The sequence below is a fragment of the Sminthopsis crassicaudata genome, chromosome 1 (assembly GCF_048593235.1).
Source record: "Sminthopsis crassicaudata isolate SCR6 chromosome 1, ASM4859323v1, whole genome shotgun sequence".
In the NCBI taxonomy this organism is placed as follows: Eukaryota; Metazoa; Chordata; class Mammalia; order Dasyuromorphia; family Dasyuridae; genus Sminthopsis; species Sminthopsis crassicaudata.
Genome location: NC_133617.1, coordinates 363,031,684 through 363,059,336, shown reverse-complemented (window position 1 = coordinate 363,059,336; position 27,653 = coordinate 363,031,684). Strand labels below are relative to the sequence as shown.

At 32.1% G+C, this 27,653-nt stretch overlaps 1 protein-coding gene across 2 annotated transcripts in view; it reads left to right on the top strand.

Annotated features, from left to right (window-relative positions):
• Positions 1–27,653, top strand: part of RIT2 (Ras like without CAAX 2) — a 669,143-nt gene that overhangs the window by 448,380 nt on the left and 193,110 nt on the right. The gene's annotated exons all lie outside the window — the stretch shown is intronic.

Here is a 27,653-nt window from a genome sequence, read left to right as displayed (position 1 = left end):
ATCCACTCAATTTCTAGTTCCTTGACACTACAAAAAATGCTACTACAAAAATTTTGCACATGTGTATTCTTTTCCCTTTTTATGACCTCTTTGGGATATTTTTTCATATGCTATAGATGACTTTAACTTCATCATCTGAAAATTTTCTGTTGAAATTCTTTTACCACATATCATTTAGAGAATGGCTTGTATTCTTATAAATTTGAGTCAATTCTTTGTATATCTTAGAAATGAAGTCTTTATAAGAAACATTGGATGTAAACATTTTTACTCCAGCTGTGTTTCCCTTCTAATCAGGGCTGCATTGGTTTTGTTTGTCCAAAAGCTTTTTAACTTAATAAAATCAGGGTTTATGATTGTATAAAGCATAGAAGAAAATAGCATAAACAAATTAGAACAGTGTATAATTTACCAATCTGAACTTTGGAGAAGGGAGGAATTTATGACTAAAGAAGAACAAGAGAACATTATGAAATGCAAACTGGCCACTTTTGGTTACATTAAACTTAAAAGATTTTGCACAAACAAAACCAAAACAAACAAATTTAAAAGTTAAATACAAAGCTGGGGAAAATCTTTATAGCCAGTGTTTCTGATACAGATTTCATTTATAAAATATATAAAGATGTCAAATTAAATGAGAATACAAGTTGTTCCCCAATGAATAAATATTACAAGGATATGAACAGATAATTTTCACATGATGAAATTAAAGCCATCTGCCATCATAAAAAGTGCTCTAAATCACTATTGATTAGAGAAATGCAAATTAAAATAACACTGAGGTACTACCTCAAACCTCTCAGATTAGGTAAAATGACAGGAAAAGATAATGATACATATTGGAGGGGATGTGGAAAAACTAGAACATTAATGCATTGGTGGTGGAGGTGTGAAATAACCCAACCATTGTGGAAAGCAAATTATGTCCAAAGGGCTATAAAACTGCATACTCATTGACCAAGTAGCACCATTACTGGGTCTGTAACCCAAACCATGAAGAATCAAAAAGGATCCACATGTTCAAAAATGTTTGTAGCAGCTCTTTTTGTGGTAGCAAAGAATTGGAAAATGTGTAAGTTCCCATCAATTAGGAATGACTGAATATATTGTGGTATATGAAAGTAATCAATTATTATTGTTCTATAAAAAATGATGAACAAGTTGATTTTAGAAAGGCCTGGAAAGATTTACATGAATTGATACTGAGTGAAATAAGCAGAACCAGGATTACATTGTACAAAGTTAAAGCAAAATTGTACTATGATCAATTATGAAAGCCTTGGTTCTTCTCAGTGGTTCAGTGATACAAGTCAATTCCAATAAACTTTGAACTGAAAATGACATCTTCATCCAGAAGAGAACTATGGAAATTGAATGTAAATCAACAGATGCTATGTTCACTTCTTTTTCTGTTTTTTTCTTTCTAAATTTTGTTTCCATTTGTTCTGATTTTTCTCTCCCAACATGATTTCTAAAAAAAAAAAAGTGTATTTAAAAAGCTAATATACATGTAGAGTAAGAAAAACAGCAAAACAATTTTAAAGTTTTAATATAATCAAAAATATCTATCTTGTATTTCGTGTTTTCTAGTTCTTATTTGCCTACATCTTCCTCCCTTCTCCACAGATCTGAAAGGTAGACTATATCCCTGGTGATCCTATTTTGTTTATAGTATCACTGTTTATGTCTAAGTCATAAAGCCATTTTGACCTTATCTTGATATAAGATGTTAGGTGCTGGTCAATGCCTTCTTTCTGTTATATTATTTTCTAGTGTTTCCAGCAATTTTCATCAAATATTGAATTCTTATCCCAGAAGCTAAAGTTTTTAAGCTTATCATACTAGATTACTATAGTCATTGAGTACTGTGTCTTGTGAAACTAATCCATTCCACTGATTCACTTCTATTTTTTAGTCAGTACCAAATGGTTTTGTGACCACTGCTTTATAACATAGTATTGTCTGTCTAAGATCACGTTTTTAAATTTTTTTTCATTAATTCCCTTGAAATTATTGATTTGTTTTCTTCTAAATAAATTTTGCTAGAAAATTTATAAAGTTTTTTTTGGTAGTTTGATTGGTATAGCAATGAATAAGTCAATTAATTTAGGTTGAATTTTCAGTATTATTATATTAGTTTGGCCTATTTGTGAGCACTTGATATTTTTACAACTGATTAGATCTAACTTAATTTGTGTGAAAAGTATGGTCGAATTGATTTATAAATCTATGTGACCCTAGAGATTTTTCTTAGGAAGTTCTTTAATGGCTTGTTTTGTTTGTTTGTTTGTTTTGTTTGTTTGTTTGTTTTTTAATAAAATGGGACTATTTAAGTAATTTATTTCCTCATCTGTTAACTTGGGCAATCTATATTATTGTATGTGTTAATTCATTTCATTTATATTATCAGTTTTATTGGCAAATTGGGCAAAAAGAGCTTCTAATTTTTGTTTTAATTCCCTTTTAATTGGTAAGATCACCCTTTTAATTTTTGATACTGCTAATTTGTTTTTTTTTTTCTTTTCACCAAAAGTTTATCTTTTTTTGTTCTTTAATAAAACCAACTGAATTTTGCCTATTGGATAAATAGTTTGCTTTCAATTTTATTACTCTCACCTTTTAATTTTACAAATTCAAATCTGGTATTTTATTGGGGTTTTAAATTTTCTTTTTATAGTTTTTTTTTTAGTTGCATGCCCAATTCATTATTTTTTTTCTTTATTTTATTCATGTTAGCATCTAGATGTATACAATTTCCCCTACAAACTGCTTTTGCTGCATTCAATAAGTTTTGGTATATTGTCTCATTATTGCCATCTTCTTAGATGAAATTATTGTTTGTTTCTATAATTTGACATTTCACCACTAATTCTTTAGGATTAGATTATTTAATTTCCAATTGGTTTTTAGTCTACCTTTCTCTGGACCTTTACTGGATACAATTTTTATTGTATTATGATCTTAAAAGGATGCATTTACTATCTTTCTTTTTGCATTTGATTATGATGTTTTTATGCCCCAATACATAGCCAGTTTTTGTATAGGTGTCATGTATTGCTGAGAAAAAAAAAAAGTATATTTCATTCTACCCCCATCCAATTTTCTCTAAAATTCTATTAATTTCCTTAACTTTTTTCTTGTTTATTTTGTAAAGTAGATTTATCTAGTTCTGATACAAGGAAGTTGAGATCCCCCACTAATATAGATTTCCTATCTATTGCATCTTGCAACTCATTTAAATTCTCTAAGAATTTGAATGCTATACTACTTGATGGATATGTTTAGTATTGATATTACTCTATTATTTATGGCATCCTTTAGCAAAACATAGTTTCTTTCCTTATCTTTTAAAATTAGATTTATTTTTGCTTTAGCTTGATCTGAGATCAGAATCACTAACTCTGATTTTCTTTTTCCTTTTTTCCTTTAGCTGAAGCATAATAGATTCTGTTCCAGCCTTTACCTTTATTCAGTTTATATCTCTTTGCTTCAAATGTATTACTCATAAACAACATTGTGTGGAATAGAGAGATAAGGTGAAGAACTTACAGGAATGCATGAATTCTTTTTCTGTATTTTATTTTCATTATTTCTGTATTTCCCCTATGACCTGTATAATATGTGCAGGCTCATGTTTACTTGAGCCTTGGCCAACTATAAACATATTTACTTAACTTGAACCAATGACATTTATCAGTATGATGTGACTCTATGATATTTGAATTGTTTCTTTCTGGCTGCTTGAAGTATTTTTTCCTAGATTTGATAATTCTTTAATTTTGGTACAACATTTCTTGGTATTTTCATCTTGAGATCTCTTTCAGGAGGTGATCAATGGATTCTTTCAATGACTATTTTACACCCTAGTTCAATTATATCAGGGCAGTTTTCCTTGATAATTTTTTGAAAGATGTTGTCCAGGCTCTTTTTCTATTGATCAAGGCTTTCAATAATTCTTAGATTGTCTCTCCTAGATCTAGTTTCCAGGTTCAGCTATTTTTCGAATAAAGTATTTTACATTTTCCTCTTTTTTTTTCTTTTTTGGTTTTGCTTGACTGATTTTGATGTCTTATTGAATCATTCACTTTCATTTATCCACTTCTAATCATTAGTGAATTATTTTCTTCAGTGAGCTTTTTATTTTTTTTATTTTTTTTTTTTTTTACTTTTTTCATTTGGACAATTATATTTGTAAAAGAGTAGTTTTGGCCAGTGGAATTTTTTTTTTCCATTTTACCAATTCTATTTTTAAGGAGTTGTTCTCTTTTTTCCATTTTTCCAGATTTTTTCAGTATTTTTTTCACCAAATTTATTTTTTAAGTAGTTGTTTTCTTCAATCAATTCCTGTTACCTTTTCTAAATTATTGGTTCTTTCCCGTAATTCTTCAAACTTCTGCATAACATTCATTTCTTTTTTTCCCCCACTTTTCTTCTCTCTTTTCTTTAAGTTATTCTTTGAGCCCTTACAAGAGAGCCTTTTGAACTGGAGACCAGTTAATATTCCCCTTTGATGTTTCATCTGAACACATGTTGCCTTTGCTATCCTATTCTGGTTTTGTCTTCTGATCTTCCCTGACTCCATAGTGGCTTTCTATGGTCAGGGCTCTTTTTGCTATTTTGCTCATTTTAAAAAGTTGAGCTTTGCTCCTAGATCACAGAGGAAATTGTACTAATCTCTTTTGCAGGGGGATAGGGGCCTCACTCCTGTGCTGGGGTAAACCTGGAGCGGGTGGTATTGAAGATTTTTTTTCAGTATATTGGGTAAGTCTGTTCAAGTCCTAACTATTGTTCTAAAGTTTGAAGGTTCACAATTTACTTTTTGTTATTGTGTTGGAAGTATCACAGATAGTCTCTGATCCACTGGCCTACTGAACCAAGACAAAGTACCCAATGTTGGTATATTTTGTCTAAGAGCCTCCTGCTAGATTTCCCCTGTCAGGCCTCCCTGTATCCATCTTATATGCACTTGGATGTTCCGCTATACCTATGCTGAGATGTCTTCCTCCCTGCCCAATGAGACAGATCTTTCCTGAAATCCTTCCAATATATTTTAGGCTAGAAAATTATTACACTCTGAATATTTGTTAGTTCTATCACTCTAAAATATTTTCAGAAGCTTGATCTGGTGTTGACTCTGAGGGAATGTGGGGAGAGCTCAGGCTATCTACTATCTCCTATCTACTCTCCTCCATCTTGGATTTGCCCCCCCCCACAAATGTATTATAAAGGTAAAGTGAGGATAAAGTGTGTGAATAATTTTTCTAATCTTAAAGTTGTTCCTACTCAATCATTTACAAACAGATAATGGATAGAGAACAACCTTGCAATTTGGCAGGTTAACAGAAGAGACAGTTTCTAAGTGAAGAAAACATTCCTATTTCTGATATATGCTGTTCTTGTGACTCTAAAATACTCCAGAATCTCAACAACTCTTTAGGTAAGTTGCAAAACTGGTCTCAGTATGCATTGTTAATGGAAATTTCTTTAATTCTAATATCTTACATCAAAGAAATTATTGGAGTCAATGCAACAAAGTTGTTTTATTTTTGTTTTGTTTAATATTGGTTATTATTATTAAGGAGTAGCAGTATACAATTACCTGACTCAATTCATTGATGAAAGGATTTATGATACATCCAACATAGATACTAGGCTTTCTGATTCCTAGAGACCATCTTCTAGCTCTTTTTATCCACCTCACTCTATCCCATTCACTGTAATTTCAATCTTTCAGAATAGCTTTAGTTTCCCGGATCAGGATGGAGAAAATGCTATAACTATGCACTTAGTCTGGGAGATACACCTAATGGAAACCTCATGAGGATTCAAGAAAGCTAGACAAAGATGTCTATAACCAGGAGACACCTATTGACCATAAGAGTTCTTTAAGCAACTATCTTTGTAATTTAAGTTTGAGTCTATTCACCCCAAGAACCTTGTTTGTGGAAGGAAAAGATGAACTATGATACAATAGGAAAGGGAAGATTGTCATTATAGTTATTATTCTTACTATCCTTTCTCATTAATCACTTTTATAAGATGTAATTGGTTTCACCTGATTGATAAATTTCAAGAAGCATAGTAGAAGTTTATGTGTTATCAGATACAGTATCTCAGAGTTACCCTTGAGCCCTTAGAACCGTGAAGATTTAAGTAGTTCACCACTCTGAGAAAGAATCTCTTATTTCATTGGTCTACTGTTAAGACATAGGGATTTAGAATCAGCACAAATTTACATCAGATCAAAAACTTTTATTTCTTCCCTTTCTTCATATTTTTTCATGAAATTCAGTCACAAAAATGGAATGGTAGAATTAATCATACAAGGGTGGTTTAATGGTGTTGAGTTTTTTATATATGTAAAGGTAAAAGAAAGTAAAAATGAAATATTTCAAAACAACTATTGTGTAGCCTGAGTTCTCAGGATTCTTTCCAGAAAAATCAACCCCAAACCATTTTAATCTATTAGGCAAAGCCCAGAAAAAGACAAAAAATTAAAGAAAATGGATTGAGTACTTAGATTCCAACCATGATCTCCTTATGTTCCTGAAGTAGTGGTACAATATTAGCCAATCATCTAATGCCATGGTTGTGTAAGAGTTCTAGATTCTCATCAGGTTTTTGGCTGATGATTTTATTTGGTACTCTCCTTTATATTATTTAGGGATACTATTTTATGGGATATCATTTTCCCCAGATATGATCAATCCCACTTTTTCAACCCTTTCATGCAATGAATAAGCTAAGGTTGATTTCTTGAAATCTTTGGTCTTTTCTCTTTTATTCTTTTATTTCTCCTCAATTTTGCATTCTACCTGTTAGCTCACTTCTGCTCCAAAGCTATTCTTCTAGTCTTTTAATCACCTCTATTTGTTTTTCTAATTGACTTTCTCCAAACTATCTGCTCTCAACTCTTAGTTTGTACTGAGAAAACTGAGTCTCTTTGGGGGTTCCAAGGGATGTTTCTTAGATTATTGGTTTTAAACTGTTTGTCTGTGGAATACAAAAATAAGTGATATCTTTCCTATAGGAAGTTTACATTGTAAACTTATTTAACCATAGAAGTAGCTTGATATAAAAAAATAATTATTTCTTCAATGGTTTCCATAAAATATGTTGGAGCTTCACCCATTAAAACAAAGCAAATTATATTTTATAATGTAATACCCATGAGGCAAGTGACTGAATTTTTGTCTCTGTATTGCTAGAAGCTACCATAGTTGCTAACACAGAGCAGGTGCCTAATAAATACTTGTAAATTAATTGACTGTTTCATGACTAAAAGTAGATAACAGGGCATCAAATTCAGAATAAAAAAGTATATTTCATAGCATCTGAGAATTTCAAGTATTGAGAAGACATTACATTAAGTTTTTCTAAAATTCATCTTTTGTTTATGAATAGAAGCTTCTAAGATGCTGTGACCATTTATTTATTAAGCTCTTTTTGTATGCTTATCCTTAGGTTAGTTTATCTTAGATGCAGCAATATATAATGAACTGGTACCAGAATTGATTAGGAGAAAAAGAGAGTATTGGAATACATGTGAAAATTTGTGCAGGACTTTTTAATAATCCTGTGCTTATCCCATAAATAAAAACACACTTTTTAACACTAACATTCTTTTAATGATTTTATGTACCTACAAATCAGGAAATACTTGCGTCTACTAAGAATCACATTTGTTGGTGAGCCAAAGGGAAAATCAAGCAACATATGGTGTGTGTGAATAGGCTGCACAGTACTGACAATGATAAGTTCCATCCAAAGGAGAGCAGCAAATGATATTATCCGAGAACTGTTTGACTGGAAAAGGATTTGGGTCAGTTACAGACTGAGAGTGTGGGCTAACAGATGGGCAGTCCATATGCTATAAAAGTAATCAAAAAGTTAATAGATATAGAGGATGTTCTTAACATTTTAGGTGGAGCCAATATGGAGGACCTACGGAATTCCATAGTTAGAGTCATACTAAGTGATTGTTACTAGGTCTGATCTACAAAAAGCACCCATGTTGATAAAATTATAAATCTATTAATATACTGTATAAATTTTAGAATACTCTTTATGGTAATTAATATGTCAGAGAACATTCCAGTACAGTCAAGGAGGAATAATAAATGCACAAATGAGTGGGAAAATGACTTAGGCATAGAAACAGGCCATCATTCAGAGACTTGAACATATATATTCACCCTCTAATTAAGACATTAGTCAGTCAATCAATAAATTATTAGCAAATACTTGTATATGCCAGGAATTTCATTAAACAATGGGAATAGAAAGAAAGGCAAAATACAGATCCCTAACTTGAGGAGCTCACAATTTAAAGGAAGAAAACTACCTGAAAATACTTATGTATAAACAATCTATATAAAAGATAAATTGTAAATAATCACCAAAGAAGGCCATGGTAGAGAAGATAAGCTTTTTAGCTAGAAATTGAAAAAAAAACAGGAAGCAGAAATTAGAAAAGAGAACATTCCATGAACTAAGGATAGATGTGAAAATACTCAGTCATCATTGCCATAGTATTGTTCAGTTGTTTTCAGTCACTGCTCTATTCATGATGTCATGTGGGGGTTTCTTGGCAAAAACATGGAAGTAGTTTTGCTATTTCCTTCTCTATCTTATTTTATTGATAAAGAAACTGAGGCAAACAAGATAAAGTGTTTTGTCTAGAATCACAGAACTACTAAGTATCTGAAGCCTCATTTGAAGTCAGAAAGAAGAGTTTTCTTGCTTCTAAGCCAGGCACCCTATCCACTGTACCACCAAGCTGCCACATGATTCCCAAATATATTTTTTTTCCATTTTTCATTCTATTTTTAATTTACAGAATAAAACAAACATTTCCATAATATAGTAAAATAAAAACGATTATTGAATATGAAACTACAACTCTGTTATATACAACTTTGTATTCATGTCAAATAATACAACAAATTATCATGTAAATTTATTTTGTTCTTCCCAACCCCCACTCCTCACCCTAAAAGTCACCATTTGACACAAATGTGGCCTCCCTGTCCCCACATCCAATACACTATCTAACATACTATACAATAATTTTATTTTCTTCCTAGTAATTTTCTACTCTGCACTGAGGATCTTAACTTCACTGACAAAGTTATGATTTGCTGACAGTTCTCTATTCTTCATTTTATATTCCTCTGACATTATTCCTCATTATTTCCACCTTTACTACTATCTTTGATTATAAGTCAGCTTTTCTGTTTTCTAGGAGCAACCAATCTCTGTTTCTCTCTCACTGTTTCTGTCTTTACCTATTTCCATTTCTCCTTCCCTCCCTCCTTCTCTCCCATTCTCTCTCTCTCTCTCTCTCTCTCTCTCTCTCTTCTCTCTCTCTCTCTCTCTCTCTCTCTCTCTCTCTCTCTCTCTCTCTGTCTCTGTCTCTCTCTCTCTTTCTCTCTCTCTTTCTCTCTCTGTCTCTCTCTCCCCCTCCCCCCTCTCTCTCTCCCCACCCCCCTCTCTTTCTCCCCCTGTGTTTATGTCTCTCTCCACTTCTTTTCCTCCTTCCCCCAAGCCTTCATCCTAAATTCTCTTATAAGATCATTTTCCTACTCCATATTTAAATTATTGTCACACTATCATTGCATTTATTCACCTGATCTTAGATCTTTTCCTATCTGTTAGTTACTTCCCTGCAACCTATTAATATGCCCAACTCTCTCCCTTTCCCAAAATCTAACAAAACTCTCTCATTAGATCTTCCCATGCCAATCAGTTATTATAATTATTGTCCTATAGCTTTTCTTCTTTTCTCAGATAAATGTGATGCAATAATTTACACTAACTGCTTCTATGACCTATATTATCTTCCAAACTCTTCAAGCTGGCTTCTTACTTCATTGTTAAATTTAAAATGCTCTTTCCAAAATTACCAATTTTGTTCTATTTCTTAAATATTTTGATCTCTTATTTTCTGTCATTCAACACCTCTATGTAATATTTAACATTTTTATCACCATTTCTTCCTATATACCCTTTATTCTCTAATTTTCATGAATTCTATGTTTTCAGACTAACTATAGATGCCCCATAGCTTTGTCTTGTAACCACTTTTTTTCTTCCTTTTACATTCTTTCACTTAGTAATTCTATCATCTCTTTATGCAAATAATTCTCAGATCTGATCCATGAAGTCTTCTTAACTATGGTCCTTGATTACTTACTTTCTATTGCAAATTTAAAAAATAGATGTCCAATCAGCACCTTAAATTTACCATGTGCAAAACAGATCTACTTATATTTCCCCCTAATCAACCCTTTCTTTCCTCTTCTTTATTACTATTTAAGGTATCTACATACTACCACTTACCTTGTTCAGAGTGTTAGTATTATCATTGACTTATCTTATTCAACCCTCATGATCAATTAGTTTGCATATATTATGATTTCTTTTTCTGCATCTCTCCATTCATACAACACAAATTAAAGTTCACATCATCACTTACCTCAACTGAAAGTCCACACCCATTTATTTAAAATTAAAGTCCAAAAAAGGAAAGTAATTTGGTCCAAGGATGAGGTTTAGATTAGATTAGAACCTAGATCTCTTGACTAAATTTGATGCCCTTGCCACAAGTCTCTCTCTCTTCTTTTTCTTTTTTACACAAAAATCAAAGTAGTTTATCTAAGACTAAAGTGTATGAATATCACTGCATCTATTCTGTAAACTCTATGACTCCCTATTCTCTAGAATAAAACATAAATTTGTCCTTTAAAGCTCTTCACAACCTAGACACTTCTTGTCTTTCCAGTCTTTTAACACATAATTCACTTCCACATAATCATCAGGCTAGTCATATTTGCCAATTTATTGTTTGTTATGCACATGTTCCATCTGTTATGTCTATCCCTTTTCCATGGCCCTACCCTATGATTAGATTTTCCTTCATCCAAATATGTCAATCTTGGACTCCCATCAGGGAATCAATAAAGCTGAATGCTTACCTGTCTCAGGTCAAAAAATGAATTAATAAAATGTTGAGGAATTTCTTTTTTTATTTGCCTCAAGTTCATTTCCTTTAGCAAAGGTGTCTAAACTACATGGCAATGCTATGAGATTAGAGGCATGTATCCCTGAAGAAAGATTCAACTTATTTGAAAGTATTAAGAATTGCATCAATTGCTTATGGGTTGTTCTTAGTTCTTTCTGTTTTATTATTTATTCTTTTTTTTTTCTTTTCTATGAATTAGAAATAAGGATTGTCTCATTTCTAATGGGTGAAGGGTCAAAGGATATATGATCAGATAGTTTACAGAAGTAAAAATCAAAGTTATCTATAATCACATAAAAATGCTTTAAATCACTATTGATTAGAGAAATACAAATTAAACAATGTTGAGATACCACCTCACATTTATCATACTGGTTAACAAGACAGAAACAAAAGTGAAAATGCTGGAGGAGATGATAGAAAATAAAAAACATTAATACTCTGTTTGTCAATTAGTACAATCTGGAGAGTGATTTGGAATATGCCAAAAATGCTATAAAACTATATACACTCTTTTTTTTTTTTTTTTTTTTTTTTGTGTGTGATATAATTTTTTTTTTATTTTTTTATTTTTTATTATATATATATATATATATATATATATATATTTTATAATATTATCCCTTGTATTCATTTTTCCAATTTACCCCCCCTCCCTCTATTCCCTCCCCCCGACGACAGGCAATACCATACATTTTACATGTGTTACAATATAGTCTAGGTACAATACATGTGTGCGAATATCACTTTCTTGTTGCACAATAAACATTAGAATCCGAAGGTACATGCAACCTGGGCAGACAGATATTAGTGCTAACAATTTTCATTCCCCTCCCAGTGTTTCTTCTCTGGGTGCAGCTACCTCTGTCCATCATTGATCAACTGGAAGTGAGTTGGATCTTCTTTATGTTGAAGATTTCCACTTCCATCAGAATACATCCTCATACGGTATTGTTGTTGAAGTGTACAGTGATCTTCTGGTTCTGCTCATTTCACTCAGCATCAGTTGATTTAAGTCTCTCCAGGCCTCTCTATATTCCTCCTGCTGGTCATTTCTTACCGAGCAATAATATTCCATAACCTTCATATACCACAATTTACCCAACCATTCTCCAACTGATGGACATCCATTCATCCTCCAGTTTCTAGCTACAACAAAAAGAGCTGCCACAAACATTTTGGCACATATATGTCTCTTTCCGCTCTTTAGTATTTCTTTGGGATATAATCCCAGTAGTAGCGCTGCTGGGTCAAAGGGTATGCACAGTTTGATAACTTTTTGGGCATAATTCCAGATTGCTCTCCAGAATGGCTGGATTCTTTCACAACTCCACCAGCAATGTATTAGTGTCCCAGTTTCCCCACATCCCCTCCAACATTTGTCATTATTTGTTCCTGTCATCTTAGCCAATCTGACAGGTGTGTAGTGGTATCTCAGAGTGGTCTTAATTTGCATTTCTCTGATCAGTAGTGATTTGGAACACTCTTTCATGTGAGTGGATATAGTTTCAATTTCTTCCTCTGAGAATTGTCTGTTCATATCCTTTGACCATTTATCAATTGGAGAATGGTTCGGTTTCTTATAAATTTGGGTCAGTTCTCTATATATTTTGGAAATGAGACCTTTGTCAGAACTTTTGTTTTTAAAAATATTTTCCCAATTTGTTATTTCCCTTCTAATCTTGTTTGCATTAGTATTATTTGTACAGAAACTTTTTAGTTTGATGTAATCAAAATCTTCTATTTTGTGATCAATAATGATCTCTAGTTCTCCTCTGGTCATAAATTCCTTCCTCCTCCACAAGTCTGAGAGGTAGATTATCCTCTGTTCCTCCAATCTATTTATTATCTCCCTCTTTATGCCTAAATCATGGACCCATTTTGATCTTATCTTGGTATATGGTGTTAAGTGTGGATCCATATCTAATTTCTGCCATACTAATTTCCAGTTTTCCCAACAGTTTTTTCCGAATAATGAATTTTTATCCCTAATGTTGGAATCTTTGGGTTTGTCAAAGATTAGATTGCTATAGATGTACCCTTTTTTGTCCTTTGTATCTAATCTGTTCCACTGATCTACCGGTCTATTTTGTAGCCAATACCAAATGGTTTTGGTGACTGCTGCTATATAATATAGCTTTAGATCAGGTACACTTAGACCACCTTCCTCTGAGTTTTTTTTCATTAGTTCCCTTGCAATTCTTGACCTTTTATTCTTCCATATGAATTTTGTTGTTATTTTTTCTAGGTCATTAAAATAGTTTCTTGGGAGTCTGATTGGTATAGCACTAAATAAATAGATTAGTTTGGGGAGTATTGTCATCTTTATTATATTCACTCGGCCTATCCAAGAGCACTGAATGTCTTTCCAATTATTTAAATCTGATTTTATTTTTGTGGCAAGTGTTTTGTAATTTTTCTCATATAATTCCTGACTTTTCTTTGGTAGATGGATTCCCAAATATTTTATACTCTCAACATTTGTTTGGAATGGAATTTCTCTTTGTATCTCTTGCTGTTGCATTTTGTTAGTGATATATAAAAATGCCGAGGATTTATGTGGATTTATTTTGTATCCTGCCACTTTGCTGAAATTTTGAATTATTTCTAGTAGCTTTTTAGCAGAGTCTTTGGGGTTCTCTAAGTATACCATCATGTCATCTGCAAAAAGTGATAGTTTGATTTCCTCATTTCCTACTCTAATTCCTTGAATCTCTTTCTCGGCTCTTATTGCCGAGGTTAGCGTTTCTAGTACTATATTGAATAGTAATGGTGATAGTGGGCAACCTTGTTTCACTCCTGATCTTACAGGGAAAGGTTGCAGTTTATTTCTATTGCATATTATGCTTACTGACGGTCGTAAATATATGCTACTGATTATTCTAAGGAATAATCCATTTATTCCTATACTCTCAAGAGTTTTTAGTAGGAATGGATGTTGGATTTTGTCAAATGCTTTTTCTGCATCTATTGAGATGATCATATGGTTCTTATTAATTTGATTATTAATATGGTCAATTATATTAATAGTTTTCCTAATATTAAACCAGCCCTGCATTCCTGGAATAAATCCTACTTGATCATAGTGTATTATCTTGGAGATGATTTTCTGAAGTCTTTTTGCTAATATCTTATTTAAGATTTTAGCATCAATATTCATTAAGGAGATTGGTCTATAATTTTCTTTCTCAGTTTTCGATCTACCAGGTTTAGGTATCAGTACCATGTCTGTGTCATAAAAGGAGTTTGGTAGGACTCCTTCATCCCCTATTTTTTCAAATAATTTATATAACATTGGGGCTAATTGTTCTTTAAATGTTTGGTAGAATTCACATGTGAATCCATCTGGCCCTGGGGATTTTTTCCTGGGGAGTTGATTAATAGCTTGTTCTATTTCTTTTTCTGAAATGGGACTATTTAAGCAATTTATCTCCTCCTCTGTTAATCTAGGGAGCCTATATTTTTGGAGAAAGTCATCCATTTCACTTAAGTTATCAAATTTATTGGCATAAAGTTGGGCAAAGTAACTCCTTATTATTTCTCTAATTTCCTCTTCATTGGTGGAAAGATCCCCCTTTTCATTTGTAAGACTATCAATTTGATTTTCCTCTTTCTTTTTTTTGATCAAATTTACCAAAGGTTTATCTATTTTATTGGCTTTTTCATAAAACCAACTTTTGGTTTTATTTATTAATTCAATAGTTTTTTTACTTTCAATTTTATTGATTTCTCCTTTTAATTTTTGTATTTCGAGTTTAATTTTTGGTTGGGGGTTTATAATTTGGTCTTTTTCTAGCCTTTTAAGTTGTAAGCCCAATTCGTTAATCTTCTCTTTCTCAATTTTCTTCAAATAAGCCTCTAAAGATATAAAATTTCCCCTTATTACTGCTTTAGCTGCATCCCAAAGATTTTGATATGATGTCTCATCATTATCATTATCTTGGGTGAAATTGTTAATTGTTTCTATAATTTGCTCTTTCACCCAGTCATTCTTTAAGATGAGATTATTCAGTTTCCAATTACTTTTTGGTCTATTTACCCCTAACTTTTTACTGAATGTAGCTTTTATTGCATTGTGATCTGAGAAGAAGGCATTTATTATTTCTGCCTTCCTACATTTAATTTTGAGATCTTTATGTCCTAATATATGGTCAATTTTTGTATAGGATCCATGAACTGCTGAGAAGAAAGTATATTCCTTCCTATTGCCATTCAGTTTTCTCCAAAGGTCTATCATACCTAGTTTTTCTAATGTTCTATTTACTTTTTTAATTTCTTTCTTTTTTGTTTTGTGGTTTGATTTGTCTAAATCTGAGAGTGCAAGGTTGAGATCTCCCACTATTATAGTTTTACTGTCTATTTCTTCTTGCAGTTCTCTTAACTTTTCCTTTAGAAAGTTAGATGCTATACCACTTGGTGCATATATGTTTAGTATTGATATGGCTTCATTATTTATGCTACCTTTCAGCAGGATATAGTTTCCTTCCTTATCTTTTTTAACGAGATCTACTTCTGCTTTTGCTTGATCTGAGATAAGGATAGCTACCCCTGCTTTTTTGGCTTTACCTGAAGCATAATAAGCTCTGTTCCAACCTTTTACCTTTACTCTGTATGTATCTCCCTGCTTTAAGTGTGTTTCCTGTAGACAACATATTGTAGGGTTCTGCTTTTTGATCCAATCTGCTATCCGTCTCCGTTTGATGGGATCGTTCATCCCATTTACATTTACAGTTAAAATTACTAATTCTGTATTTCCTGCCATCGGTATATACACTCTTTAAACTAGAGATACCACTACTTGGACTATATTACAAATTCAAAGCTAAAAAAAAAGATTTACATGTACAAAAATAGTTATAACAGCTCTTTTTATGGCGGCAGAGAATTGGAAATTGAGGGAATGTTCAGCTATATTAAAATGACTGGACAAGATGTGGGGTGTGATTTTGATGTAATATTATTATACTATAAGAAATACAAGAAGCATGGTTTCAGGGAAAAAAAAAACTTTGGATGGCACATGAACTGATACAAATTGAAGTAAACAGAACCAGGATAGAATTAAACACTGTGCATATATTAAAGCCATAATTAACTGTGAAAGTCTTAGCTACACTCAATACTATATCAATACAATGTTCTACTAAATCCAAAAGCTTCATGATGAAGACAGTTTTCTACATCCAAAGAAAGAACTTATGAACTGAGAATGCAAATTAAATAATATTTTCATTTTTTCTTTTATTTTGCAACATGGCTAATATGGAAATATGTTGGGCATAAATTATTATGCATAATAGGTACCACATTACTTGCCTTCTCAATAAGGGTGGAGAAGGTAGAAAGGAGGAAGAGATTTTGGAACACAATATTTAAAAATAATAAATGTTTTATGAAAAGGAAATAAGGGCTCTCAGATAAGAGATTAATTTTTATCTCTGATACTTATATAGATGCTAAGAACCTTGTTGTCTGTCTATGCAAACCTAGAAACAATCTATATTTAAGCTATATTGAAAAATTTTAGAGATAATTAATGAGATAGTTGGGAAGTAATCTAAGTATATACTGTATTCAGAGTATAGTACTTTCCTTGTGAATCCATATCTTTGGGCAATTTGAACTGAGTTACAATTGAATGAAATAAGAATGGAAGGTCTAGAAAACAATTTATATTAACCATATATTCTGTAAAACCAGAAATAATATCACTAAAATAAAGTGAATAAATGTTAGGGACTCAGAGTTTTAAAATTAGCAGGAACATTAAAAATTATTCAGTCTAATGCCTTCATTTTATATATAAAGAAATTAAAGTCAAAAGAGGGAAAGTAATGTGGTCTAAGAGTGAGTTAGTAGTAGAAACAGCATTAGAACAGCATTAGATCTCTTGAAGAAAGTTGATGTCCTTGTCATTATACCATAATCCAATGAAGTCATTACCAAAAAAAAAATAAATAAATACTTTCAGAATTCACCTAGAAACAATAATTTGATAAACTGTGTTTAGTGGAATTGACTGAAACACATATTTTTTAAATATATGTGGTGGTAAAAATTTTAAAAGGAAGGATATGAGATCTATGAATTTGGATATGTTGATAAATTCAAATTCCATAGTTATTATTAGCACATCAGACTTCTGTGAACTTCTTAAATGGAAGAGAAGCAAGGCTTATAAAAGAAGCATTGCTAAGTAATCTGAGGAGAACCATAAGATTACAGTGATATAATGATTTTGAAATGGATTAATTCTGTAGTCATTCTATGTTTCTACTTACACTCTGGGTCAAGTGAGTAGATGAATTTCTTCCATTTTCTAGTCTCATTACAGGTTTTGTCATGAAAAGTGAGTTATCACAGAATTTTATTGTCTGATATATTTGGTGAATTATAATGGCACACAGAAGACGTTTAACCTCCCTCAGAATTGTATATCTTGACTATTCTGCCCTTTTAAGTTCTTTTGAGTTTCACTATTAATGCATAAAAATTATTACTCTTTAATTTTTGCATAGTTTAGGAAATAAGAAAACTTAACTAGAAGCTGAAGAGAATTAAGGAAACACCTAGATAAAGCAGAATGGTCTTTGCAGAAATGCAAAATTGTAAATAATCAGACCCACCAAATAAGATAGTTTAAGTGTTGTAGAAATGTGTAGATTACTTTGTGAATTTCAAAACCAAAAAGGTCACTGAGTATAGAGATCAGAAAAATCCTGATTACAACTTTGGGCTTTTTTCAATTTAAAAAGAAGTTATTTTAAGATGGTTTTAATTGATAATAAGTAGTCTTTTAAAAATATAGTATTTTGGACATTGTTATTTGTTCACACTTTTGGATCCTATTATATGTAAAATGACTAAATTTAAATAAGATAAAATAATGCATGTAGACAAATTATAACACAACCAAGAGTTATAACAAGAATAATAATTTGATGGGAAATCATTCAAATAAATTGAACAACTCTATCTACTTTAAAAGAGCAGTAATTTAGGTGTGTAAGTAATGGAGAAAGGAACAACTTAAGTGCCTTAATGAAGACAGAAATTAGTTGTTTTAAGCCATCAGGAATGTCTCCAATTGTCTCTAGACATTTCAGAATTACTTTAAGAATATTTACATGTAAGTGTCTTGTGATTATATTACTATAAACACTTCTTCAACTCTATAACTGACTAGATATTTTTTGATTACTATTATTAATATTAGCTACTTCTACCTGTATCACCCTAGATCCTGCTTTAAAAAAAAATCAACCAATATCCAACCTAATAATTAATATTTTCAGGTGTATTCAGTTTCATTTCCACATATTAAGATAAGACATATTACATTTATACAATAACCAGCAAGTACCTGGCACATAGTAGGTACTCAATAAATGCTTATTAATTCATTCATTCCTAAAGTGATATTTAAACCTATCCATATTAGTAGAAAAGTACTTGGTTCTTTGCTGGCACTGCCATTAAGAGTCTAGGACATCCTCTGAGAAGGATCAGGTTTTAAAATAAGATGTTAAATTAACACATTCGTTAAGTACTTAATATGTTCAGGAAGTATGCTACATGCTTAGAATAAAAATTAAAACAAAAAGAAACATTGTACCTTACCTCAAAGAACTTCCATTCTTTCATTCAATTCTACTTAAGCAAAGCAAATATACATATACAAATATATATATATATATATATATATATATATATATATATATATATATATATATATATATATATATATGTGTGTGTGTGTGTGTGTGTGTGTGTGTGTGTGTGTGTGTGTGTGTGTAGTCAAAGCAAACTGTATATATTAGTAAAAGGAGAAGAAATATAGTTGAAAGGATCAATTCCAAAAAAGAAGTTTAAAGTAAGAAAAGTTTGTCTTCAGTCATCTTTCTTCTTATTCAGGGAACTAAATTAGTGCTTTCTTAACTATTTTGACCATTCATTTGTTGTCAGTAAAACATATGAGGAAATATATATATGCATATATACATATATTTATGTATATACACATAAACGCATGTGCACATATATACATGTACACACATGTGTTGCACATGCATGCATATGTGTACATATACACATATGTGCTTGTGTAGGTAAATATGTTGTATATATACACACACACTAAAACTAACACAAAATACATATTTTAAAAAGATGAGATGAAATAAAAATATTGTTTGATTTTAAAATCAATAGAAAACTATTGGACATAATTAAGAGAGTGGAGTTGTTCAGCCTCACATTTTAGGAAAATCATTTTGACCCTTGGAAGAAAGTTTTGAAAAAAGAGAAATAAGAAAGAAAGACATTGGGTCATTACAAAACTCCAGAGAAAAGGTAGTAATACCTGAATTAAGATGGTAACTATGTGAGCAGAGAAAAGGGGATAGATGGGAAATATTTTGCAAATGCTCACATATTAACAAAATTAGGAAATTTCTTACATATATGGGTATAGAGAGAGAGAAGACGATATTAAGCTTACACTAAGGATGAGAATCTAATTGATTAGAAGGATAAAATGAATAAAGGAACAAAGTAATTATTATATATAAAGCAATGAATTCATATACTAAAAGGAGACAATATATGGGAACATATGGAAATAATTAATTACAAATTAGATGTAAAAGTTCTATATGGCCCTTCAATTGCCACTATAAAGCAAATGATGTTTGTTTTTAAAAGTCATTTCCACCAATAAAATCATCTGTTTCTAATGCTGAAATGTTTAAAAGTACCAAAGAAGTTGGTAGATTTCCCCACCCACCCACAATCTTTAAAAACAGAACTCTAGCACTTGCAAAAGAAATTTCTAAGATGTGTCAACTCTGGTAATAGATGACCATGGTTAAAGAGGTTTTACAACATCTACTAATTCCAAGCTCAGCAACCATCAATTCTGTGATTTAGTTGCAGCAGTGATCATTCAAAGAACAAAAGATTAATTTTATGCCAAATTTAAAGTTTGCTAGACCTTGGCTCTGAAAAATAAGGTGCCTTCTAATAATAAAAAATAGAGGAGTAAAATCAGAGGGGTAGTTATGGATCCAAACATATGAATCTTCACAAGGATTGCTTTCCAGGGTTATTTATTGAGGATACAAGACTAGAAGCACTGGTATTTCCAAAGTTCTTTGGTTCAGATTCCTGGGCTGTTACTCTTCAGTTGGCAGTTGATAAAAATGGTTAGTCTCTTAATCATAGGAGTTAATTCTTCAATGATGGCCATGAGACCTGAAATGGAACCAGGAATGATTGTCTGGGGTATTTTGTCAATCTCATGTCTCCTGTTTCTATTTGTTGAAGGAATTGGGTGAGCAATTGTTACTAGCAGTGATGGAAAAGGTGAGCCTTATCTCCATAGGGATTTCTCTTCTTGGTGATAGATGTGAGAGCATGGTTAATGCTTTTCTTGACAAGTAAAGAGTTTTGGAAGGTAGGGAGGAGTGTTGCTGGAAAAATGGAAATAGAAGAGTAATGCAGATTGTAGGCCATACAAATTTGCTTACATGTGCAAATCCTTCAGTCCCACTCAAAAAAATGGTGGAGACATAATTCTTATTTTCTATAATCACAGCCTTGAAGCAACAGTCAGACCTTACTAAAGCTAGGCTATGACCAGTCATCCTGACCTACCTTGCTACTGGATCATGATGGCTCAGGAGGAGAGAGTGAGACTGATGACTTTATGCAGCTCTGCCTCACTTAACTTCCATTCAGTAACAAGTCAAGAAATCATCCTCATGATACCATTGGTCCTCTTTAAGAACAAAGGCCAGAAACAACAACAAATAAGAGCATATTAACATACTTAGAGTTCCACTGCTGTGTCAGTCCTCATAATCCCATATCAACCTCTATAAAAGTAAGATCTGAGTGACCTTGGTTTTTCTGCAACTGTCTTATTACTGGTAGACTATCCTTTATACTTCTGTCATACCTCAGCATCATACCAAGTCTCACTCAAGTGTTCTCTCTCAGGTAAAATATTCTGAGTTACAATTTAACCTGTATTCAATGTTTATGGAGCTGCATCTCTATAAATTTATATATGTGGTCCACTTTGAATTAATCTGCTTAACTCATTGATCTTCTCCAAGGCAGGAACAGATCTCATTTCTCAGGAGGTAGAATGGTACAGAAGAAAGAATGCTACCTCTGAAGTCATAGGAACAAGGTTCAAATTCTGCCTCAAACATTTATTACTTGAGTAATCTAAATCATATCATGTAAACACCCTTGGTCAAAATTTCTTCCCTTGTAAAATGAAGGGATCAAATTCCATGACATGTTTGTTCATTCCTCATTCTATATCTTCTCATAGTACCTTATATAGTAACATGTATAGGTTAAATAAAAGTTGTACAACTTAACCACTTAAAAAAGTAATTCTAGTTAAAGAATATGAACTGACAACTTTCACATCATACAATTAAAACCATCCATAGTTATACGAAAAAGCACTCCAAATCAATATTGTTATAGAAATGCAAATTAAAGCAATTCAGAAGTACCCTATACAGCTCAGATTGGCTAAGATGATAGAAAAATATAAAGACGTGTTGGAGGGAATGTGGGAAAACTGGAACACTAATGCATTGTTGGTGGAATTGTGGATTGATTCAACTATTTGGGAGATTAATTTGGAACTATGTCTAAAGGGCTATCAAACTTTGCATAACTCTTGACCCAGCAGCGCTACTACTGGTACTATATCCCAAGGAAATCATAAAACAGGGGAAAATAATCACATATGCAAAAATATCTGTCATAGCTTCTTTTGTAGTAATAAAGAATTGGAAAATGAATATATGCCCATCAATTGGGAAATAGATAAATAAATTATAGTATAATAAGGTAATAAATTATTGTTCTATACAAAATGGAGAACAAGCTGATTTTAGAAAGGCCTGGGGAGATTTATATGGACTGATGGTGAGTGAAACAAAACAGAAGCAGAAATACATTGTACACAATAATAGCAAGATGGTACATCGATCAACTAACTATGCAAGATTTAATTCTTCTCAGTGATTCAGTGATCTAAAGCAATCCCTATAAACTTTGGATAGAAAATGCTATCTACATTCAGAAGACAAGAATGGATATTGAACGTAAATTAACACATGCTATGTTCATTTATTTTTGTTTTTGTTTTTTCTCTCATGCTTTTTTTTTCTTTTGTTCTTATTTTTTTCTCCCAATATGATTGATAAATAAATGTGTTTAAAAGTTAATATACATTTATAACCAGTAAAAATAAAAGAATAAAAAAAATCATCTTTTTTCATAGGTGTCTGCTAAAGCAATGAATTGATCATAGGGAGGGGAAGCAGCCATACTGGGAAAGGACTTTGCCCAATATCATCTGTGCAGCTCTTGCTGTAGTTTTCCAAGAAGCAATTAAATTATAATTATTCTAAGGGGCCAACTCAAGATACAGGAAGAGAGAGGTTAAGTTAAGAACTTTCACAGTAAAGGTAAAGGATGGAGTTGGGGTTTCTTAAAAAGATGAAATAAATGTACTTGTAATGAAGATGAATCACATGATTTGCTCTCCTGGAGAGAATAAGCATTTTTTATCTTTTAAACTTCTATTCACTCATACATGCTTTAGGACAGGCTATGACTTTCTTTAGGATCAGATCTCAGTATTACAGAGACTAATGTTCTAGCTACCTTACATGTACTTTACATTTAAATATTTACCATACATTTTTTTAAAAAAGCTTTGTTGCCCAACTAGTCAATTCCAGTCGGATCTCCAGTGGAGCAGTTCCTACTCCTATTCACATTGCCTGTTGTTTGTCCTTTGTTCTGGAGGAGACCATGACATCAGGAGAGATGCCATGCCATGACATTGTGAAGTGGATTTAAATAAAGGACTGTGTCAAGTCATCAATCACGCTTTCTCCTTCAGAGCCATCTGGGTGCTGTAGAGAGATAGGTAGAAAAGTAGGTAGATAGAGATATGGATATATATCAGGATGACTTTTTGCTTTGTTTTCCTTTTCTTTTCTTTCCTTTTCTTCTAATTTTTATATTTTTTCCCTTTCTTTTCCCTCTGTGCACATAGGGTTCTCTGGAATGTACATTTTGATCTCTCAAATCTCACAAAATATCTTGGTGTTTGCAGGCTATGACCATGCCTTAAACCCAAATAGCTATGCTTTTACTTATTGGCCAACAACAGGTCCCAGGGCTATCTATCTATTTCTTTGTATATCTATAACCCTGTGTCCACATCTATCTCTCTATCTATGTTTTAATTAGGTAAAAGAGTTCCTTCTTTGCCTCATTCCTTATCTAACTATAATCATCAGTTGCACATTGCCTCACTCAAAATGAGATGTATTAAAGACCTTAGCTTAAAAAGGCCAAAATCTCCCACTGTATCCAGGATCATCTCCAGTAATCCTTATCTTGCTACTGAACTCAAATGCCTCTGGAGAAACTGAGACTGGTGACTCTGAACAATCTTTCTTCTCTTGAATCCAATTCCCTCATGTCAAAGCATCATCAACTTTATATCACATTCATCTTTGAAAATTAAGGACTAATGGGATGAAGCCAAGATGGCAAAGAAGAGACACATCTTTTTCTAAGCTCTCCCCATGACCCTTAAACTAACAGCAAATCTAGCCTGTGAACTGGTTTTGGAGAGACAGAACCCATGAATATTGGAAGTGTAACAAATTACTAGCAGAAGATAATTTCAAGGCTCTCCAGAAAAGGTCTATTTCAATCAGGCATGGAGGGAGGCAGGTCAAGTGCAGGTGGACCAAGCACAGATACCAAGTGCACGCAACACACAGTCCCCAGGTCAGTGCGGGTTCCACATACCAGGGAATGTACCAAGAGGAATCTACAGCAGTGTCAGCTACTCTGCCCTGGTTGTAAGCCAGCAGATCAGCAGACTAGTTATAAGACATCCAACAAAAATAAATACTTAAATAGTCCCATTTTAGAAAAAGAAATAGAACAAACTATTAATCAACTCCCTCAGACAAAACCTCCAGGACCAGATGGATTTACATGGTAATCCTACCAATGTTAATGCTAACAAAGATTTAAAGAATAATTAAATCCAATACTATACAAAGTATTTGAAAAAATAGAGAAAGAAGGAGTCCTACCAAATTCTATTTATGACACAGACATAGTACTGATACTTACAACAGATAGGGTGAAACAGAAGGGAAAAATATAGACTAATTTCTCTAATGAATACCAGTGTAAAAATCTTAAATAAAATATTAGCAATGAGATTATAGAAAGTCATACCCAGAATAATACACCATGACCAAGCAGTATTTATACCAGGAATGCAGGGCTGGTTCAATATCGGGAATACTATTAGTATAATTGACTGTATCAATAACTAAACTAACAAAAAAACAAAACAAAACAAAAAAAACATATGATTATCTCAATAGATGCAGAAAAAGCATTTGATAAAATATAATGTCCATTCCTATTAAAAACACTAGAGAGTATAGAAATAAATGGACTTTTCTTTAAAATGATGAGTAACATCTATTTGAAACCATCAGCAAACATCATATGTAATGGGTACAAACTAGGACCACTCCTAGTAAAATCAGGAGTGAAACAAGGTTGTCCACTTTCACCAATAATATTCAATATTGTATTCAAAATGTTGTTCTGACAATAAGAGAAGAAAAAAAGGTTAAAGTAATTATAGTTGGTAATGAGGGAATCATATTATCACTCTGCAGACAATATGACAGCCTACTTAGTGAACCCTAGAGAATCAATTAAAAACTCCTAGAAACAATTCACAACTTTAGCAAAGTTGCAGGATAAAAAATAAATCCACAAAAATCATCAGCATTTTTTAATATATTACCAACAAAATCCAGCAGCAAAGGATACAAAGAGAAATTCAATTTAAAATAACTGTTTATAATATAAAATATTTGAGAGTCTACCTGCTAAGGTAAAATCAGGAACTATATGAACACAACTACAAAACACTTTGTACACAAAAAAAAAAGTCCTATGTAAACAATTGGAAAAATACCAAATTCTCTCGGGTAGACTGAGTGACTATAATAAAAATGGCAGTACTACCTAAATTAATCTACTTAATTAGTGCTATACCAAATTCCCCCAAAAAAATATTTTACAGATCAAGAAAAAAATAATAACAAAGTTCATTTTGAAGAACAAAAGGTCAAGAATTTCTAGGGAATGAATTAAAAATGCAAATGAAGGTGGCCTTGTTATGCCAGATCTAAAGTTATATTATAAAGCAGCTGTCATCAAAACCATTTGGTACTGGCTAAGAAATAGAGAATTAGATTCATGGAATAGTTTATTTTCACAGGACAAAATTGTCAATGACTATAGTAATCCAGTGTTTGACAACCCCGAAGCTTTTGGGAAACTGATATTTGACAAAAACTGCTGGGAAAATTGGAAACTAGTATGGCAGAAACTAGGCATTGACCCATACCTAACACCCTATACCAATATAAGGTTGAAATGGATTCATGATTTAGACATAAAAATGATATTATAAGAAAATTAGAAGAACATAAGATAGTTTACTTCTCAGATGTGTGGAGGAGGAAGGAATTTGTGACCAAAAAAGAACTGGAAATCATTATTGTTCACCAAATAGATACTTTTGATTATATTAAGTTAAAAGGATTTTGTACAAAAAAAAATAAATAAAGCAGACAAGATTAGAAGGGAAGCAATAAATTGGGAAAGCATTTTTATATTCAAAGGACTTGATTAAGGCTTCATTTCTAAAATATGTAGGGAATTGACTCAAAATTATAATAATTCAAATCATTCTCTAATTGAGAAATGGTCAAAGGATATGAATAGACAGTTTTCATAGGAAGAAATTAAAACCATTTCTAGTCATATGAAAAGATGCTCTAAATCACTATTGATCAGAGAAATTCAAAGTAAGACAAGTCTGAGATACTACTACACACCTCTCAGACTAGGTAAGGTGACAGGAAAAGATAATTCCAAATGTTGGAGGGAGTGTGGGAAAACAGGGACACTGATACATTGTTGGTGGAATTGTGACTACATACAGCCATTCTAGAGAGCAATTTGGAACTATGCCTAAAGAGTTATCAACCTGTTCATGCCCTTTGACCCGGAAGCATTTTTACTGAGTTTATATCCCAAATAGATTTTAAAGGAAGAACCCACATGTGCAAAAATGTTTGTGTTCCCCTTTCTCTTGTTGATCTTCCTATCCTATGTATAAACTTAATAGCTCAGATCAAAGTACTGTCTCTTCTTTCACTCCACTCAGGGACTACTTTCTTGCAAACATACTACCAATACCATCTTCAAATTGTATGAATAGTATCAAAGATGTCATATCTCTAGATTATGACAAGTGCTGGGAAGATATACAATTTAAATAAAAATGATTCCTATAATCATTGAATTTGTAGTCTATTTGAAACAAGGGATTTGCTTGACATTTTTTAAGTAACATTTATCAGGGGCAACACTATGCTAGATGTTGGAGATATAAGATCTGAATATGAGATAGTTTCTACCCCAATAATATCATCCATGAAGAGGATTGATAACAGTGTCAAATGCAAAACTTTGGCAATAAGTATGAAGGAAGTTCGAATGAGGGTGAAATCTCTGACTTTTAAGTTGGCTTCATGTAGGAGACAGGGTTTTATATGGCTTTAAGCATTCATTAGAATTCTGATAGAAACACGGTGAGTATTACAGGAAGGGAAAAACAGAAACTGATTTCCTAACAAATCACAACCCAGTAAAAAAAAAAAAAAGCAAAACTAAAAAACTGAATATTTTCTTCTTGCATATGAAGAAAATAGTTTGTTTAATTAGATTATTTCCTAGAATCATCTAGGATAAAGCATTCATCCTCATTATCCAAATAGTAAATAGCCTGAGCAAGGAAAAAACAGTTTAGCTTATTTTAATGAAAATCCTCTGTCTAAATCAGACCTTTTAAAATCATTTTGTTTTTGCTAACAGTATCTCTTGCCAATTTTACTCTACATAGCTATAAAAAGAATTCATGTGTAAAGGCTATTAACACATTCATCATCAAAAGGGAAGGTCTACAACCAGATTTATGTCTAGACCAAACATTACTCTTTACAATACAATCCATTAACTGTGCATAAACATGTTCAAGCAATTTAGATAATGTAGATAATGGTGATGTTGAATGATGGCATGCTCCAGGGTGAAATGATTCAAAATCAGGTGGCATTTCCTATTTCATGTCCATATGTAAACTGACTGTTTATTATAGCAAATTAAGCATGGACTGGCAAAAGGAAGTAGCAAACCAAAGAATTGTAATTTCTATTAATATTTCTTTCAAGATTTTTCATTGAGATTGCAAACTGACATTATCATTGTCCTTTCCACAGTGTGACTTTTATGCACACATGTATACAATGCAAGGCGAACTATTTATCTATACATACTCACAGACACATGCATGCATAAGATAGGCATATAAATATTCATTTATATGCATTTATAAGCATACACATAATACAGCTATGTATGCAATTAAAAGTTCTTGTAAAATTATATATATATATATATATATATGTAT